The following is a 7,147-nucleotide window of genomic DNA, read 5'->3' on the forward strand; positions in this document are numbered from 1 at the left end:
CATTGTTTGCTATTTCACTGAGAAAATAGAAGCCATCAAATGAAGATTTCTACAAAGTCCCACCTCTTGATCTTCCCCTTACCGTATACTTTTCATTTCCTTTTATTACCATGGATGCACTGTGTGTCTGTGTTCTAAGACCAGCCCTTTCACATGGCTTTGAATATAATCTGCTCTTGTCAACCAGGGCCATTACTCCAGCAATTCCCTTCCTTCTTTTCTTCTCTTCTATCAAGTCCTCCATCTTAGAGGAATCAGTCTATCATCATTTAAACATCCTGTGTTTCATTTTTACCCCAGCTTAGGAAACCATTCCCCAAATCCCACCTCTCCCAGCTATCACCTTATTTCTCCATTCCTCAGACTAGTCGTATAGTTGCTCTCCTCTTGATTTCTTTTGAACATACTCCATTTATGCTTTCATTTCAATCACAGTCATTCCACCAAAACTGCTCCTATTAACATCACCGCTGACCTCCATGTTGCTAAATTCAGTGGCACTTATCTTACTTGGCCAACCTACAGCATTTGACACTGGCAATCTCTCTCTCCACTCACCTGTCCATTTCCAAGATATATTCCCCTGCTTTCCCACTAACCTCTCTAACATACTCTCCCAATCTCAGGCTTTTTTATAGGCTTGAAGGTGGTGTATCACATTTTGCTGCCTAGTGAATGATGACAGGCAATGGTCACTTAAGACAATAAGTGGTCAGTTCCTTTTTAGCATAAAGGTGATTTCTTTCCCAACACAGGGCCTATTTGTATTTCCAATGTGATTCTCCTATGTCATCCTTCATATTCTTGGCTGTTTCCTTTACATCAGTTGGTCTACCATGAAAGAAAGTGGACAAACATTGGCATTGGTATAAACAAACATAGTTGGACTTTTGGCCCAAGTCTTAACTGGATTCACCACAAGACAACTATGAAGGACTGAGGAGTCCCTTGGGAGTAGGTTTATTAGAAGTAGCAAGTATAAACACAGGACGTACAGTTAAATTTAAATATCAGATAAACAATAAATTCTTTTTTAGTGTATATACGTCCAGTATAATACTTGTATTTTATCTGACAAGTCTACCTGGGATAGGACTAGTCCATTTTCAAGAAAGAGCTTGATTCTGTAGCAAACCCTTAGGTGATGGGAAGAAGATTTGTTTTCTCGTTATGATAACTTCCTCACAGTTTTGTACCTGCCCATATCTGTAATGAACTCCTAACAGAGTCCAGAAGAAGTGGAGGTGAATGCCTTGCTAGAGGAAAGAAAAAATTCTAAATACACCCGAAGAAGCTTTTGCACTAACAGAATGTAGTCAAAAAGTGGGGGCAGGGCAGAAAGTTCTGTGTGCATTCACATAAGAACAGCTTTGGTATCTTGGAACTGTGCCCTGTGGAAAGCATTGGTGCTTGGTAAGAGATACTAGAACCAGTGGTGCCCACCGGGCACTGTCAGTACCCACTAAGGAGAGCAAGGCTTAAAGGAAACAATGGTGCCTAGTAAGTGATGGCAGCTCCTTAAAGAGGCAGGGTTTTATTTGATTCAGCATAAAATAACAGTAAAGGGACATCATGAAGAATAGGCCAGATGTCCTTTGTTTCAAGTTTGGAAATATCTTCTGAGAACTGACAGTGAAAAGAGCATGTGGATGGTCTATATCAAGCACAACTGACTAATCTGAGGGTATATACATACGAAGGAAACAAAATCACTATGTCAAAGAGATATCTGTACCCACATATTTGCTGCAGCATTATTTACAATAGCTAAGATTTGGAAACAACTTAAGTGTCCATCAACAGTTAATAGAAGAAAATGCGCTGTCTGCGCTGCATGCGTGGGTGTGCACGTGCGCGCGCGCGCACACACACGCAATGGAATACTATGCAGCCACAAAATAGAAAGGAAATCCTTCTATTATGACAACACGGATGGACCTTAAGGGCATCATGCTAAGGGAAATAAGTTAGACAGGAAAATGCAAGTACTATATGATATCATATGTGGAATCAAAAAAATACCTCATAGAAAAACAGATCAGATTTGTAGGGAGTGAGAGAATTGGGTGAAGAAGGTCGAAAGGTACAAATTTCTAGTTATAAGATAAATAAATACTGGGTATGTCATATACAACATGATACTATAGTTAATTCTGATATATGGTATGTTTAAAAGTTGCTAAGAGCATAAATCCTAAAAGTTCTCATCACAAGAAAAATACACTTTTTCTTTTTTCTTCCTTTTCTTGTATCTATGTGAGATGATGAATGTTAACTATACTTGTGACAATCATTTTACAAGGCATGTGAGTCAAGTCATACTGTATACCTTAAACTTACGCGGTGCTTTATGTCAATTATATCTCAATAAAAAGAAAAAATAAAATTAATAAGAGTGAACAGAAGAGCAGGTAGTCACAATGGGGTGAGTAAACTTTGATAATGAAAGATTGCTTTGGGTGGAAAAATTATATCAATATTTTAGAGACAGGATAGAAATGGTAGTTTTGGCTACATTAAGGAGAGTCTTGAATGCAGACTAAGTGATTAGAACTCTATCCTTGAGATAATAGAGAGCTACTAAAATTGTTTAGATAAAGGGGTGATGTAATAAGACACTGGCTCCCTTTACAGGCACTCAGATCTTTTTCCAGAAGTCTGTTGGGCAGGCTGCCCTGGGAATAATCAGTGGTACCATGGCAAGTCATTCTTAAAATTTCCCCTGGAAAGTCTTTTGTGATGACCTCACACAAGACTTCTTCTTTATGAAGACTTCCTGAGTCCTCTTTCTTATAGACATCGTCTTCATGGTCCTAATGTTTTATAAAGACAGAGACAGTTATTACGGGAGTATTCAGAGATGGCACTAACTTCCTGGTGTTTCTTATGCCATGGAGACATATCAAGAATTAATTTCTTCTTGTGTTTTAGATAAAGAAACAAATACAAGTGTATGGTCCAGTATTTCCTCTACATTAAATTTTAGTTTCTTATATCCCCCCTTTGGAGATCAGGTCTTTGAAAATGGGAAGCTATTAAGGATTTTAATCAAGGAAGAGATGAGATGAAATTGGTGTGCTATGAAAACTATTGTGCTGTGGTATGGGTTGAAAGGATTAGCATTGGTTGAATATGTGTTAGGTGAATTGGGGAATCCTTGATTACAGAGAGAGATAAACAAAGGAAGCAATTAACTAGATAAAGGCAGTGGCAGCACTAGAAGGGTTTCTTTTAGTCAAATATGAGAACAATAAGGAAACATGAATCAAGACCAGACCTTTTAAAGAAGATGAGGGTTACAAATTTACAGGAAATTTTAATATGCAATATTACATTTGAAACTCATAACTCAGTGGGGATAAACAGAACAAATACCAGTATCTGATTGAGGAGAAAAATATTAGAGAGCTCTTAGTCATTTGATGAAGGGCATGCCCACCATTACCAAGGGCACGAGTCAGGCCTAGGACTCAGGTCTGTCTGACTTCAATTCCAGTGGCCTTTCTAACCACACTACATAACCTGCTCTTTCTTGGATACTTATCTTGGCTCTGTGCTGCTGGTTCTGAGATGTGCTTAGTGATTAAGAAACAATAGAGTGACAACACCCTGGTGTGAAGATGTCAGTAAGGTTTCTGTTGCTTTCCCTGAGAGTTTTATAGACATAGCAACCTCTCAGTCAACCAGACTAAAATAAGAGCCTGAGCCTAAGTTTCACTCAGAATACATCACGGTCACCTCCTTGCAGGAAATAAACACACTCTACAGACTGATCATTACTTGTGGTAAATGAAACCCAAAGGTTTATGATCAGAGATCTGTTATTGTCTTAACAGATAGGAAGGGTGGCATTTTCCTTGAATGTTGGGTGTAGGTTTTTAAAAGACTGAACTCACTCTTTAGAAAATTCATTCTTAATCATACAATTTAAAACTAAAGTACTAACCTGTGTGAGATTATTTTAAAAGGATGCCATCTTTTAAAAGTGCCCATAGAACATATGGTCTACATTGGTAAGATGAAGTTTCAAAGAAATTTAATTGATGATAAATTTTAACAGGAAAAAAATGGACTTTAGAAGCTTTTATCAGTTTTTGAGCCAGCTTCACATCTGGCTAAGTCATGTAGCTCCATGATTTGGAGTTCTGCTTCTTGGGGTACCATCCACAATCTAGCAGCATCAGCATCACCTGAGGCTTGTTAGAAATGCAGACTCTTGGGGTGCCTATGTGGCTCAGTCGGTTAAGCATCCGACTTTGGCTCAGGTCATGATTTCACGGTTCATGGGTTTGAGCCCAGCATCAGGCTTTGTGCTGACAGCTCAAAGCCTAAAGCCTGCTTCAGATTCTGTGTCTCCCTCTCTCTCTGCCCCTCCCTGACTCATGCTCTGTTTATGTCTGTCTCAATAATAAATAAACATAAAAAATTTTTATAAAGGAAATGCAGACTCTTCTCCTGCCCCAGCACGTAGAAATGACAGAGCAGGTGCTCAATAAATATTCAATGAATTAATGAATTAATATGCTCCCAGTGCTTTTTCACAGACTAGTCCTGCCTGTTAGCACTCAGCTTTCTGCAATTCCAACCCCATTCTTCTATCAGTCTGATGAAAATCCACTTATATTTGAGTCTGAGGTCAAATGTTATCTCTTATGAGAAGCTTTACCTCACTAGGCCAAAAGAATTTCTCCACTATGCTGGCACTATTTCAACACCAACTGTCATGATTGCTATTCTCCTGTGGCATGTGAATAGTATGCTTGCATATTTATGTAAGGGAACTAGTAATTCCCCCTAATAAAATAAAACCCCTAGCCTTTATGATTGGCAGTGAGAGGAAGACTCTAACTAGAGAGAGGAGGAGAGTGTTGTCCTTGCATTCTCCTTATTAGATATATAGGTTACTCATCTTCTGCCTGTGGTTCCCCATAGCCTAACTCGACTTGGCAGAGGTCATCTGTCCCTTCAGGACTATCTTATTCCTGAAGTTCAGAGTCAAAAGAAGAAAAGACAAATTTTCTAGCTCTGTGATCAATGTTCCAACTTCTGCTTCCATCTGAAAATCTACCAAGTTGCCACCAACTTGCCAACCAATGATTGATAGTGAGAAATAACCAGTATCCATCCTCTTCTGGTTCCATCGTCTCCCGTGTACACCCCATTACAGACATACGGTCTTCCTCTATAGCTCAAAGGACAACACAGAAGCCTACACGGAATGTATAACATCTACACAAGAGGTTCAGTAATTGTGTCACTATTTTCACCCTAGATTGGAAGCTTGCTAAAAGCATATAACATGTCATTTTAACTCATTTTCAAGCTCAGTGCCATTTTCAAGCTTAATGCCTAACACATAATTGGAGGTTCATACTTACTGAGTGATTTTTCCTTCAATTACAACTTATTCCACATAATTGTAAAGTTAAGGACAGTGTTGCAGTGGGATGAAATAAATGGGCTCACCATATAATTATCATCCAAATTGGTAAACTTTTGAGAGTGCTGGAATTTTAAGCCAGACAGGACAATAGGCATAACCCAGGTCTGCCTCAAACATCCTGGAATGTATGGTCATTCTGTGTATAAAGCTCAGCAGTGTAATCCCATAAACCAACAGTGACTACGATGAAATGCTATGGTCACTGCAAGGTCATTTGGGCTGGCACTCAATGCTTTTCATTGGCTTCTAACCGTAGTCCCACAACTTTGTCCCTTGAGTGGCTCCTCTGCCATGAGTAACTAGCAATTTCTCCTCTAGTCATTCATTTAAAAGTTCAGCTACTGAGCAAATTCCAGGCAACTCTTGATTCTCTGATTGTCTGGTCTTTTTCCTTGAGTTCCGCCATCTTAACTTTACCAGAACTCTTTCGGCTACTCTAAATTTTTATTAATATAATTCCCTGTGTGTCTCATTATCATTCTTAATTTCTCTCCTCTCCTTCCTACCTTCCCAGGCTTTGTTTGCTTATTTGCTTGCCTGCTCTCATACATCTCTTCTTCTGAGGCTTGAGTCCAAAGCTATCAGTTATCTTTTGTTCTGTGTCTTGTTAGCTAATCTCTGACCCCTTATTAAGTAAATTTGACAAAGCCCTTCAATTAACAAAGGAAATGCACAAGTCACGGTAAAGGGGTACACAGAAGTCAAATATATTTCATCGCATCACTTCTATAAAGATCCAGGAGAAATGGGGTGTAAACTGGAATGTGTTCTGTTACTACACAACATAACATGAAACTTTTCTTACAAGTATTGCATTTCTTGAACAGGGATTATTAAAGACACAAATTGTCTCCTCTATACAAAGTAAGTACTTGGTGAATTCTTGTTGGAATGAGAACATATTAAGGCTTTAGAGTTTAGGGCAGAATTCTCTGTGATATGCAAGTGTGGGAGAAAATTCAACATGAAGGGATTGGCACCAGGGAGGAGCTCAATTCTTCCTATTACTAAAATATTTCCAAGAGATAGAAAACTTTTGCATGAATGTTTATATATGACCAAATAATGGGCCCATCCAGGATGTCTCTTTAAACCATTTTGGGTAAACTAATTTATCTTTAGGCTCTCACTTTTGGCTTTGTCATTTATTTTAAGCAATTGAGTAAAATGTCTATGTGATAAAATGGATGATAGCAAGGTAAAATTACTAGAGCCAGAAAAATCTCTAAATGATTTTCACTTTAACTCAGGTTATTTCTCTTTATGCTAAACTTCAGGGATACAGGAGACAGGGAGGAAGAGTTTCTGAAGTATTTTGTTGGGAGGTCACAGAATATGATCTTTTTCCCACTCTGGAAAAATAAAGGACAATCACAAAATGAAGAGAGTGGTGGCTTTGTGTTTAAAATACAGGTTTGAACATATTCCCTATTAAAGGAACTAAAATTGAGAGCATTAGAAACATCTGTACCACTCCTCCTAGAAAATGTTCTCTGAGGCAGTTTCCTTAGAACAGAGAACCTTTCTGGTTCTTACTGTAAAAATCCTGGAGAAGCTTGAAAACAGCAAAGGAAACAGGAAACACAGTTCAATTTGTGGAAAGCTCTGGAGAGAAAATCAAATCACTGAAAATGCGACTCCATCTGAAGATTCTTAAAACACAGAGGCTGGGTAAAAAAAAAAAAAAACAAAAAATGAGCAGAC

The sequence above is a fragment of the Crocuta crocuta genome, unplaced genomic scaffold (assembly GCF_008692635.1).
Source record: "Crocuta crocuta isolate KB4526 unplaced genomic scaffold, BGI_CrCroc_1.0 scaffold322, whole genome shotgun sequence".
Lineage (NCBI taxonomy): Eukaryota > Metazoa > Chordata > Mammalia > Carnivora > Hyaenidae > Crocuta > Crocuta crocuta.